The sequence below is a fragment of the Lissotriton helveticus genome, chromosome 1_1 (genome assembly GCF_964261635.1).
Source record: "Lissotriton helveticus chromosome 1_1, aLisHel1.1, whole genome shotgun sequence".
Taxonomy (NCBI): domain Eukaryota; kingdom Metazoa; phylum Chordata; class Amphibia; order Caudata; family Salamandridae; genus Lissotriton; species Lissotriton helveticus.
The window spans coordinates 913721934-913735027 of NC_136057.1; positions in this window are offsets into that span (position 1 = coordinate 913721934).

Genomic DNA, 13094 nt, shown 5'->3' on the forward strand with positions numbered 1-13094 from the left:
TAAATGGACAGTATCCCTGCCACTTTTTGCCAGACACTTTTAGTTCCAAACAATATTTTTCAAGGAAAGCGAACCTGATGTCCATTTCTGCAGGCAATGTCGCATCTTCTAATAGAAGCCGCCTCACACCCCATTCACTGTCACTACTTAAATTACCATATTGCACTTGCATTACTTTACTCGTGTATTATTGAAATCTCAGCTAATGTTTCTTGTAGCCACATCTGAAGGGGAGTAAAACAATATGCTAACTTCTGGCAGAGGAGCAAAAGGAAAGCTGAATGTGGTACCCTTTTTATGTTATCAAAGTGAAAGCAGACAGCGTGAATAGGGTGTCTTGTCTCGCCCAGCACCTGTGATGTAAGGCGAACAATGAATGCAGAACTCGCTGCACGTGTAAGGGATACCCTCGACTGTGATTGACTCTTCTTACTAACAATAATGGCGACGCTGCGACTCTTTGATCGAGAACTTGTTTGAAGCATGTTCTCACTGCTCCATCTTGTACCTGAAGTGGCTGTCCGCCCTATGTTTAAATTGAGGGGATTATCTATTCGGCAGGGGCATGCTCGCTCCACAAGATGGTGGCATTCTCGGGGGAGACCCTGTATTGCTCTGCCCAAGAAGCATTACAGACAATTACATCACTCAGCCTTTCGATAGTTGCATCGTTCAGTGCTTATTGAAGACAGCAATTGCTGGCCTTATGGTCGCTCTTCCAGGCCTGCTTTGCAGGGCTTGTGGTTGTACTCACCGTTCTCCGCGTGTGCACATGTTTAGCAAGGATTCTTAGATACAAAGGTCCATTTTTTAAAGATGTGTCCCTAAGCGGTTAACAGCTCATTGTTGCCAGAAATGTCCCCATTCTTGTTGAAGATTACAAGTCGCACAGGAACCCAAACGCCTATGAGGATACAGCGGCAGTACAGAGGGTGATGGACACTCACAAAACAGTCGCTTAGCCACTAATGAGGCTTGACCAGGCAGGTTCCCTCCACCTTTGTACAGCCCTCCAAACGACCAAAGGCCCCCTGTGAATGTTGTACAGTCACAGTGCTAGCAGTGAAGCCACAGTGAGAAGGGTATGCCCAGAGGTGGGTCCCGTGCTCACTGCGCCACTGGAGTCAAGCTATCTTGGCTGATGAAGGCTGATGGCCAGAAACCGGTCCTTGGATGCTTGATTCCGGTCCAGGGAAGACATGGCTTGGCAGTTCGGTCTGGACTGTTCCCATGAGGCACAGGGTCAAGACTGATTTGCATATGGCCATGTCTGCACTTGGGTGGCTTGGTGAGCAAAATAACGATGGATTAGAACCTAGATCTGTGACTGGGGGTGAATGTTTTGCCATTGTGCAACATTCCGTCCATCATCATGTGTGTTTTGCTAGCCACAGTCAGTCCCATCCAACAATGAAACCCTCCTGACTGACATATACTTGCACGAGCTTCAGTTTTAAACTCCTTCATTGATTCTCTGTGTTCCGTTTCACTGCTATAAACATGTTAATGCCAAGGGCTAGACAATAAGATGTACTCGGGTATGTGCTGAGGATATTAGTTCTGTATGCCTTGGTAAGACCTGGGCTTTGTGCTTCCCTGACACCACAAAGGAGAGGCTGATCGCTGAACAATTCCAAAAATTGTGCTGTAACCAGCATCTTTTTTAACATCAGGAACCACATTTTTTCTTTCTATTTAATGACTTTGAGATTAAGGACTTAATATAGGTGCATACTAGTATTCATAACACTGAAACAAGTGTATCGACACCCGTAATTATTTAAAATAAAACGTGTTGGATTTGAGACTTGCTGACAACACAAACTGCGCTGACCTTTCAATGTGTTATGCTTGACTCATTCGGCACCCACATTAGTCCTTTTAGACAAACAGAAAAAATCTTCAATAGCGAGTTAGATGGAGCATAATAGGGAGGCAAGACAATACAGCTTATAGCACTCCCAGACATCATCTTCTCTTACATACCTGTGTATGTATTTTCTATTCACGTTTGCTCAATGCCTCTTATAGTTATATCTTCGACCCTTTGCAACCCCAACCCCCCACTAAAATGATTTTTAAACACCACTGACTGTTAGTTATATAATTAGTAATATATAAGCACATATATTAATATGTTATTTATTCATAATTATTTAATATTTTCTTTAGTTAAATCTCTACTATCTGCTCATAATGTTAAGTACATTTTGAATTTTATAGGAAACCAATGTGGGAATCACACTGCTTCACCTCCCAGCGGGTTCGCCCCTGAGCAATGTGGTCAATGCAGTTCACCAAGCGTGTGTGCTTGCAGGATTGTCTCGAGTAATTACAAAGTTGTACTGGCCATCTCTATACATAATAATAATAATAATAATCTACATTTGTAAAGCGCACAATCACCCGTAAGGGTCTCTAGGCGCTGGGGGCCATCGGGAAGATTAAGCAAGCTATTGCCCAGAGTCACATGGTGCTGGGCTAATCTGCCGCCGGCGCCAGGGATCGAACAGTGATCCCCAGATTCTGGATTCAGTCGCCCTGGCCGCGGCACCACACCTCTTCTTTACACGTGTTTCTGGATCATTATCCGTCATCAGTAGAGATTAGGCATCAAATATTTGGGGTTGATGAGCAGGCTCCCACATCCTGTTGTCTACATTTTGAATTTTATAGCTACTTCCTTCTAATTACTGACTTACATGCCAGGTTAGACATTTGTAAGTCATTGATCCAAGCTCTGCCCTAAATATGGACACCTAGATCCTTTCTTGGGCCCACTAGGAGGCATTCCTTTGCAGCTGGAAAGCCTCTCTACCCACTCCTATTATCATTATTTTCTAGTACGTGATTAATGCAATACCTATAAATAAAAATGGTGATTAGGGCAAATGGAATCCCATATAAAGGTTTGATCAAATCTCATCTTTTCATAAATGCCATGAATTAGTCTTCGTTATAAATATTCACCTTGCACGTAAACTTTTGACAAATTGTTTTCATGTTAATCCATGTTTTAAAATTCATAGAATTCTCCAAATTATTACGCACTGGGAAAGATCATGCAACTTTCTGCACTGCTATACAACATCTTCGTTATTCACCTACCTAACGCTTTCAGGGGATCTGTGGCCACCTCCCATCTCATCCCATAACAGTAGGGTCTTGGATTAGTCATATTCCAAGGAAAGGTGGGTGATCAGGTGACAGTAAGCACATGTGTTCTTGGGACACCACAAACCTAAAAAATCTAAAGGGAACATTAAAGATGAATAGCTTAGCTCTTCTTCACTACCTCTTAGCGCCCTTCCCTAGTCTTATCTTTTCCGTGCTATCAGCAACAAAACCTATTTTTTTTAAGGTACATAGGGTAACATAAACTACATTGTAATTCCTATGAGTTGAAGCAATTGTTTTATAAGGTGGGCTACTATGTATTTTCGTGTTGACTGCCCGACAAGAGAAGGCCACTGGTGTCAAAATGAGAATATATAAGAAAGGCCTGTATATTATCACTGGACCTGGTCCTTGCATTACTGGACATTTTGTACTTTTCGGTCTTTTTCAAAATATTGTCCTTCAAACTCTCCAGCCAAGAGCATACATGTAAATATCAGCTGATGATCAGTTCAGTCAAGATTTCAAGAGGCGATAAGGCAATTTACCTGAAATATTAAACCTTGACCAAAGTATAAGTAGAACCAGTTTGAAACAAACAGGAACAAAATCATAATTTCTGCACAGGCAAGCAAGGGCCCTGTGGCAAACAGTGAGAGAGATGATATAATAAATATACTTTATCAGAAGCTAACATAGTTTGAATACAAATGTACACCATGAATGTGAAACTGAAACTGATTTAGGACTACATAGGGATGAGGTGGGTGGGCTGGATCCAGGAGTTTTCACATTAGTTTATTATTCAAAAATATTCATTATTGCACACAGACTCAACCAGCACATCAAGATCTCTGCAGTCCAACTCACTGTAATGTGTACCATTATTCACCCTCCCCCTGCTTTGTCTGACTCATCCCTACACTTAGTGGCACCAGGCTGGTAAACTGGCACATGCTAGCAGAAGGCAGAGCAAAGCCTATCATAGCATGCAGTAGAGGACTTACACAATTCACTGGGACACTCACATATACTGGATCAGCGATATGCACCCTCAGTACATATAAACTTGCTCAGCTTGATATGTATTCATGCAAATAGTTTAAAAAGAAAAGTGAGAGATTAGGTGGCATATTATCAAGGACCTGTGTTAAAATTATCGCCGTTTTATCAGCAGTTTCCTGACAATAAAACGGTGATAATTTTAACACCGGTCCTTGATAATATGCCCCTCAGTTCTCAGATTCAATCCATAATCTATAAACTTCTTGTATACACATAAAATCATTGGGTAACAATTGTTTCGCAAGCTGATTGCTCGCAAATGAATATGAGTACTACTACTTAGGGAGAGCATTATATTTACCCACAATTTCTCTGCATGGTATTATAACTTTAAAAAAACATGTTTTAATATCCTCTTCATGTGCAATATTTGTTACATCATATTTTAAATCTCTCTTATTCATGATAATATATGCATGTATCTCAGAAATAATTTTTGAATCAGAAGATCTTTCACTTACTTACAGTCATTCATTCTGAATGATCAGTATTTATAAATTAGATGAACCACACACAACACCTGGTCTTCTCAATCAAGGTATCATCTTAATTTCCAAATGCACCATTTTTAACTTCATTCATGGTCTGTCAGAATAAACGCATACATCCCCATCTCCATATCCTTAATCTTAAAAAAACGAATTCCAATACACAGTTATATAAACACTTTTTGCTTATTTGGTTCTCGTATTGTAAGTCTTTATTGTATTTACTCCTTCACACCTATACAGTCAAATCACCTCTCTGTGCCAATAATCAAAGTATTATTATGCCAAATGTTTCCTTATGATACCTTCTAGTTACTGTAGGTCATATAGTAAGTTTTATAAACTAGATGTCAATTCAAAATTGCATGCAACCCGATCCATTTCTAAGCTCAGTTTAAATAACAGGTGAGTAGCTTTGGTAATAATATTAATAATAATCCACATTTGTATAGCGCACAATCACCCGTTAGGGTCTCTAGGCGCTGGGGGCCGTCAGGAAGATTAAGCAAGCTATTGCCCAGAGTCGCATGGTGCTGGGCTAACCTGCCGCCGGGGATCGAACCCTGATCCCCAGATTCCAGCGTCAGTTGTCCTGGCCGCGGCGCCACACCTCTCCCACTATCAAAAACTCAGTTGTCTTATACAGCCACATTCAATCTCCTGTAGAGTAGAGATACAACAGTTCTAAACACGTTTCTGTTGTTAAGTGTATAATAACTTTTAAAATCCTGTTGTAATCGATCTTTTTTTTCAGGCAAGCGTTAGCCTGTTCTTATATTTTATCTTTTCTCTGCAAAAACAGTTAACTATTTATTTATCAGTTCTAAGAAACGATATAATATGTCAATAGCCTCACCGATGTTCCTCCTTACCTTATTAGACTGCACTGCATCAGGTTTAATGTCATCTCCATACTAGATACACACAAAGATTTATACAACAAAACGAACACTATTTGCTCCGAAGTGTATTCAATTCTGTGGGTCCTAGCGTTCATGCTTGCCATCTACCTTGAATTCAGTACCACAAAATGGCCACTCTTAATATCGGTGCCTCCCAAAATGGGTGCCGACATGTGCAGCTCTTTTCCCTGATCTCTATGGAGTTTAATTTGAGGCGGTGTTCGCTGGTGCAAAGCACTGTCATTTAATTATCAACACTGGCACTTATAACAGTCCACCACATGGTAACGCTGTTAGTCTATTTGTGAGGTGAGCACATCAGCAGAGAGTTTAACAATTCAATATACAATAAAATATAATAATGCTAGTACAACAAGGCCATTCTTACAGATTTGGCTGGCATGGAATAGTCCAAAATTGTTACAGGTGTATAAGTGTGACGGTTATTAGTTGTGTCGGTACTGGCATTTGGAAACTCCAGTAGGGATAATGGGGGGCAAAAGCGGCAATGGCCTCCTGAGAAATGCCTTGGACACTGGCACTTACATTTTTAAAAAATAAGCCCTGCTATTGTGTTTCACATGCATTCATCAAAGGTATATTCAATTCTATGATTTAGGCAGTTTCCATTAGAATCTATCACACATCTTGTAGATAGTTTAGGTATAAAGTCTCTCATAACAGTGTTATAATAATTATAATAAAGGCAAAATCAGACATTTACACGTTTGGTGTTGCCCATTTTATAACTTAGCGAAACAAAAGGGGATGATGGACGGAGCGTTTGAGCAAATCAAACACTCACCCCCAGTCAACTGATCTGGGTTTAATCCATCACCATTCTTTAGCCCACTCAGCCACCCCAGTTCAGACATGGCTGAACTGGGGTGGCTGAGTGAACTAAAGAATGGTGATGGATTAAACCCAGATCAGTTGACTGGGGGTGAGTGTTCGATTTGTTCAAACGCTCCGTCCATCATCCCCTTTTGTATCGCTTTGTTCGCCCTAAGTGTGGCAGGGTATGCTCAGACGTGAGTCCCTTGTTCACTTGGCCACTGGATTCAAGATAGCCTGGCTGATGAGGATTATGAATCCGAAACCGGTCCCAGGATGCTTGTTTCCGGTCCAGGGAAGACATGACTTGGCAGTTCGGGCTGGACTGTTCCCATGAGGCACAGGGTCAGACTGATTTGCATATAGCCATGTCTGAAGTGGGGTGGCTGAGTGAACTAAAGAATGGTGATGGATTAAACCCAGATCAGTTGACTGGGGGGGAGTGTTTGATTTGTTCAAACGCTCCGTCCATCATCCCCTTTTGTATCGCTTTGTCCGCCCTAAGTGTGGCAGGGTATGCTCAGACGTGAGTCCCTTGTTCACTTGGCCACTGGATTCAAGATAGCCTGGCTGATGAGGATTATGAATCCGAAACCGGTCCCAGGATGCTTGTTTGTGGTCCAGGGAAGACATGACTTGGCAGTTCGGGCTGGACTGTTCCCATGAGGCACAGGGTCAGACTGATTTGCAAATAGCCATGTCTGAAGTGGGGTGGCTGAGTGAACTAAAGAATGGTGATGGATTAAACCCAGATCAGTTGACTGGGGGTGAGTGTTTGATTTGTTCAAACGCTCCGTCCATCATCCCCTTTTGTACCATTTTATAACTTAGCCTGTACCCCGTGGAGTGAAAACGTGAGGAAGTGTGGAAGTCAAGGTGTTGTGGTTGACAGCTTCAAGTTTCAGCTGAACGTATTATGTGACCAGTCATCATTCTGTACAAATGGGAAGATTAGACAGGTGTGTGGTACAGGAAGCAGATTAACTTTGTGATTGTTTTGTGGTGCATTTTATTCAGGTTGCGTATAATAGAGTCAGTCAATGTTATGTTTGAATGGTAGGGTTTGATTTAGCTCCAGTGTGATGCAGGTGAGTACTCCTTCACCTGCTGATGTGGTCAGATGTCAATGGCTATATTGTTGGAAGGCTCTAGTGTTTGTTTCTTGCATTGTGTCAATAATAATAACTAGGGGCGAGGATGTGGTGTAACGGCCAGAGATGACAACTTTGGACCTGGGGAACCATCTTTGAGTCTTGGCTTTGGCTCAACATCCTGTGACTCTGGGCAAATCAGTTAATCTTTCTGTGGCTACAAAAAAATGAATGTGCTCTTATGCAATGTAACTGGTGCTCATGTAAAGCCCTCCAATACCTTCTGGTCGAGTTTGCGCTACATAAAACGTAAGAAAAAATATATATAAATATTTCTTCACTATGCGTCTACTGGAGGCTGTCATCATTTTGTTCGGAAGACAGCCTGATTATTTTATGGTGCAGTTTCCAGATGACACGGTAATGGATGTAAATTAAGTCCTTTCGTCTGCCTAGCAGCTGGCAATGTTGGTTTGGCTCATCACCATATGTGGATTACGATGTGAAGTGGTAATTTGCAATTATTCAATGGTAGGAACCAGGCGCGGAATACCCATTGGGCTCACGGGGCTAGAGCCCCCCCACCCCGTTGTGTGTGTCAGCCCGGACTGACACGTCTTCGCGGGCTGGCGAGCATCTAATTGCAGCCGCACCCGAGTACTTAACAGGTCTTTAAAAGACCATTAATTGTAAAATAGGCTTTTGTTGTGTTCACCCATTCTTACAGCCACTCTGTCTGTGGTTGGAAGAATTAGCCCCCTCCCCACCGCCCCGAAATATTTTTCAGCCCCCCCGAAATTTGGCTCTAGTTGCCCGCCTGGTAGGAACACCACAATAAATACTTCCCCATCGTCCTTTGTTACTTTCCTAAGCTCTTGCAGATGATGTGGAAATGAACTAAAATGCAGCTGCCTGCCAGTGCCCAAACTTGTGCTGGCTTCTGAAGCATCGCTCACCTTTCTTCACCTATACATGAGCTGAGGACACGTGCGAAGGCCAGCTACGGAGCATGAGCTCATCTTTGTGCACCACACCTCTTGCTCGTGCCTCACTCTCAACTGCAAAGCCTGTGTTGAAGATCCACAAATGTACATACCTCACTACGTGCATGCACAATTGAGGATTCTCTATGTCCTAATGTAGACATTTACACGAGCATCACTGCTGATGATTAAGGCTCCTGGCTGGTTTTCCGTTTAAACAGATTTTTACATATAAATACAGACAGAAATATATTTTATGCTGGTCTGCATTTATATATAGAAACGGAAAAATGACAATAAATATCTTTATCTTTATTGCAGTCTTCAAGGAGACACAAGCATGTCCGAGTGCAGGCGGGAAGAGGGCTCATCAGATTTCAGCGGAGTCCATAGAAGGGTTGATGTTAAGGGTGATTAGGCCTCCTTTTGTTTAACCCCTTCGACGCTGATGACGAGCTGGGCTCGTCATGAGGTAGCCTCCTAGCATGCTCATGACGAGCCCAGCTCGTCACGTAACATGCGCTTTTGAAAATCTCAGCGTACGGGCGGAATTCCGCCCGCACGCATGCGGTTAAGTATCCTGGCTGGGAGTTATGAGGGGGTAGGAGAGGGGCAGCAGGATGCACACTTAAAAGGAATGGAGGGAAAACAAATACACAAAGCTAATCACTTCACAGGAATTTGAGAGAGGCATGATTTTGACATTGTTCAGCTCCTGGATTCAAGAGATATGCATGCACTGTAGAAATTTGAGATGTGTTGGTTAGTTCCAGTATTTACACGAATAACATTTAAAATACCACTATTTTATTTTATTTCTTTTATAGCACTACTCATCCCTATGCAGGATGTCAGAGCACTTTACATCACACATTATTTTTTAGTGTGAAATGATCTTTGGAGTCCGCTGCTTGCTGGACCTGTAGTGCAGCTGTTTTTTCGTGCTTCGTGGTTTTGGGTGTACAATACCATTTTAATTGCCTCTGTAATAAGTGTTGGAGCGTGTCAATAGAGTGAGGATGTTATGCCTTACAAATTTTACAACATACAGAGGCTACCTGTTCCACCCACCCATCTGAGCTAGTGCCCCACTACGTCTTTTCAATTAATCTCCCACTTTTCTTGGATTTACGGATATGGCATTTCCACGCAACAGAGATAATGGGTGGGGGAGTTGAGTGTGTCCCTTGTTTTTTCCCACTTTTTTTGTTTGTGGCTAGAGTTTTTTTTAACGTGCACGTATAGCTGCAAAGGTTTCAGATTGCTATGTGTGACATTTTCATAATTTGCCAACGTTGTTATGGTCCTCTTTAAGACTGTGGCGGGTGATTGCAGGACCAACGCAACTTTCACGGGGAGCTCTGCACGGCATTGGATTTAATGTAGAGCTCCACAGCATTTACAGTCTGGAAAGGCTCCACCCGGAGTGAGAAGCGGTAGGGACAGAGCCGATGAGGATGGCGTTAACCATTATGAGTCAATGTCTGTGCTCGTCCTGTGGGGTTGTACAGCATAAGGTCAGGGTAGGGTTTCAACACCGTCTGGCTTACCATGTGTTTTGATTAACTATCATAACGATGTACAATGAAAGAACATTCTCATCTGAGAGAGTTTGGATTACTGGTTACTGTGAGGTCACTTGCCTATCTTTGTGCCCAGAAACAGTTTCTTCACTGTTACTCAATCTTAGGATGCAGTGAAACCGTAAACGTGAATCATCAATCCGATGGTTCAAAAAGAGCCGTAACATTGACATTTCTAATATGTTTTTACAAAGAAGTCTGCATTTCTTGCAGACTGCCCTGTCAGTGACAAGACAATATGCATGCGTACCAATGGCGATGAATGATTTTATGCAGTCTAAAACATAGTTCTTTCCCCTGTAGTCAAATAATATTGTTTACCTGACTAATATATGACCTCCTCGGAAAGGCAAGCTATTCATAGTTCATAATTTTGTGAGTTAATTCCAGATTTTTTTCTAGAACTAGGCGAGTGACTGTCACTCCCGTTCACGCTTTCCCATTTGCCTTGCAGTGATGGGGGCTTTGGGGCCCACCAGGGTAGGGGGGGACAGCACCGACACGGACTCCTATTAGTGTGTGACAAGGGCCGCTTTATTGGAAGCAGGTGCACCTCACAAAATTATCCCTTGGCCTGTGCCGTACAAAACTATGCCTCGCTAAATACTAAACTTCCTAACAGGACCCCCCACCCCCTCCCCTAAACATGGTTCCCCCAAAAACCAAAACATGAACAATTGTCAAAGTAAACTTGCCTCCCTACCTAACTTAATAACCTGTTGCACTTATCCCCCCTCCCTTCAGAAAACAGACCTCCTAAATTCTCCCAGCCCTTAGGGAAAACCGCCCCATTGGCGACGGAACAACACACCAGCACCTGCTACAGCGAAAAAAAACCTGTACAGAAAACCACCCCCGATGCACCAGCTCCCAAAAAAACGTCCACCTGTCCTCACAACCAACCCCTTATAACTTAACCTCACTAAATCTCCTGCTTGACACCCATCAAGGGCGGGCGGGTGGGAAAAAATTGAAATGCCCCCACAGTCCCCAAGCCAGCTGCTGTGTCACTTCCACCGAAATGGTGGACAGTGACCTAAAATGGCCGGTTTTATCCCCCGTAGCCTAAATACAGCCCAACTCCCAGCCCAACCAGCCCAAGGAAAAACTACCCAGCCCAAAACCAGCCCACCTACGGTGCTGGCTACTCCCCCTCCCCCCTGGGCCCCCAAACCCCCCTGGGAGGAACAGGCCTTCCTCCGGTCACCCGCCCCTCCCAAAGCCCTCTTGTGCTTTAAACAAAAGTCACATCAGATAGAAGTCGTAAAGCTTGCGCATAAGCACTTGGCAGGCTTTTTCTGACTGTATCCAAAGATTTCAAAGTATTCCCCTCTATTCTATTTTAAAAAATCAACTTGTGTACTGGAAAGATATTTTGACCCCAATAAGAAAGCGTTAGGGAAATTTTGGTACAAGACAATTTCAGAGTAACTTTAACATATTTCCTCCATGTAGTCTCATAACATAATACAAACCCTTCCCTCTTCTATCCCGTCACTATCCTTTTACAATCCAAATAACAGACTAACATGTCCACCTCTCAAATCAAATTAATTTCATATTTCCCTACCCTAAATCACCACTAATCCTTTTTTAGGTTCTGGAGTAGCGTGCCACTCGCTGGAAAGCACTCCAACACCTCATCAGGCGTATCAAAGGCTATTTAAATGCAAACCTTTCCTGTCTTCTATTCCTCAATATGCTTCTCAATCCAAATAACAGACTAAAATATCCACTGCTCAAATTAATCTCTTATTACATTATACTAATTCACCACTAATCCATTTTGGGTTTCGGAGTACCGTGCTATTGGCCAAAAAAGCGCTTCAACGCCTCGTCAGGGGTAGTAAGCGCTTTATAAATACAACTTCAATACAATACAATAAATTATATGTAAATCAATGTGTAGGATGGGGTACATAAGACAGCAAGCGTTACAAGGTCGTTCATAGCTCACTGTGCTATATTAGAAGGATTGCAATTTATTAACTACAAGTAACAAAAGGATCTCTTTGTTTAAAGCAGTAACCCATTTACCCATCTATATAAATCTGTCTGAACCTATAACCAAATGAGCATTGCCTTTTTAAATAAATGCGAATAAATACTAGCGACAGCGTCTTTTTTTGCAAGCGACAAAACAAAATGTGGAAAAATACAGATAAAATGACCAAAGAATAAATATGGATAAATACTCCTAGAAATGTTAAAAAAATAAACACACTAAAACCGGGAGCCCTACTCATGATTAGGGCTCCTGGTTTTATTATATTTATTTTTTTGAAATTTCCGTCTGTATTTATTTTTTGTCAACTTTATATGTATTTAACCATATTTATTATGGGTTTCGGGAAAACAATAAAGCTGAAACTGGTATATTTAACCAATAAATATGCAGTCACACTTGAATGACTGCCAGGTTTCAGTGATATGAACACCCGCAGAAGATAAATCAATGAAAATTTCAGCATCCACCTTGTGCATATCTACTGCTGATTAAGCCTCTTTACTAAAATTCCTTTTTTTAACCCCCTTATCTATCAATCCACACAGTGATTGGCCTGGCAGTCATGGCAAAGTGCATTTAGAATCACTCAAAAAGCACCCAATTTCCGTTTTTATCCGCATTTAAAAATACAGACAAAAAATAAATGGTTTTCTGACTGTATTTATGTGTAAAAATCAGTAAAAACAGAAAACGTGGAGCCTTACTTATGATGGATTGTTCAGAGTTTACCAGTGTGCTAACATGCAATCATCACTCCTCTCTACAATGTCTCTTTGTCACCATGTTTATCCTGCCTTCTGACAGATTGCATTTCCAGTACTCAAATTCTCTTTAAATTGTACATTCTCAGCAGGGGCATAGCTCGGTCAGTAAGATGGTAGGGGGAGGGTGTGAGCTTCAGATTTTCCCAACAATCACACTGGCATATAATGTTAAAATACATTATATGACAAGCAGGGTGCATGACAGTGGCTGAGGAGGCAGTAGAAAGGGAGAGGAATGCAGATTTGTAGGAGTACTAAG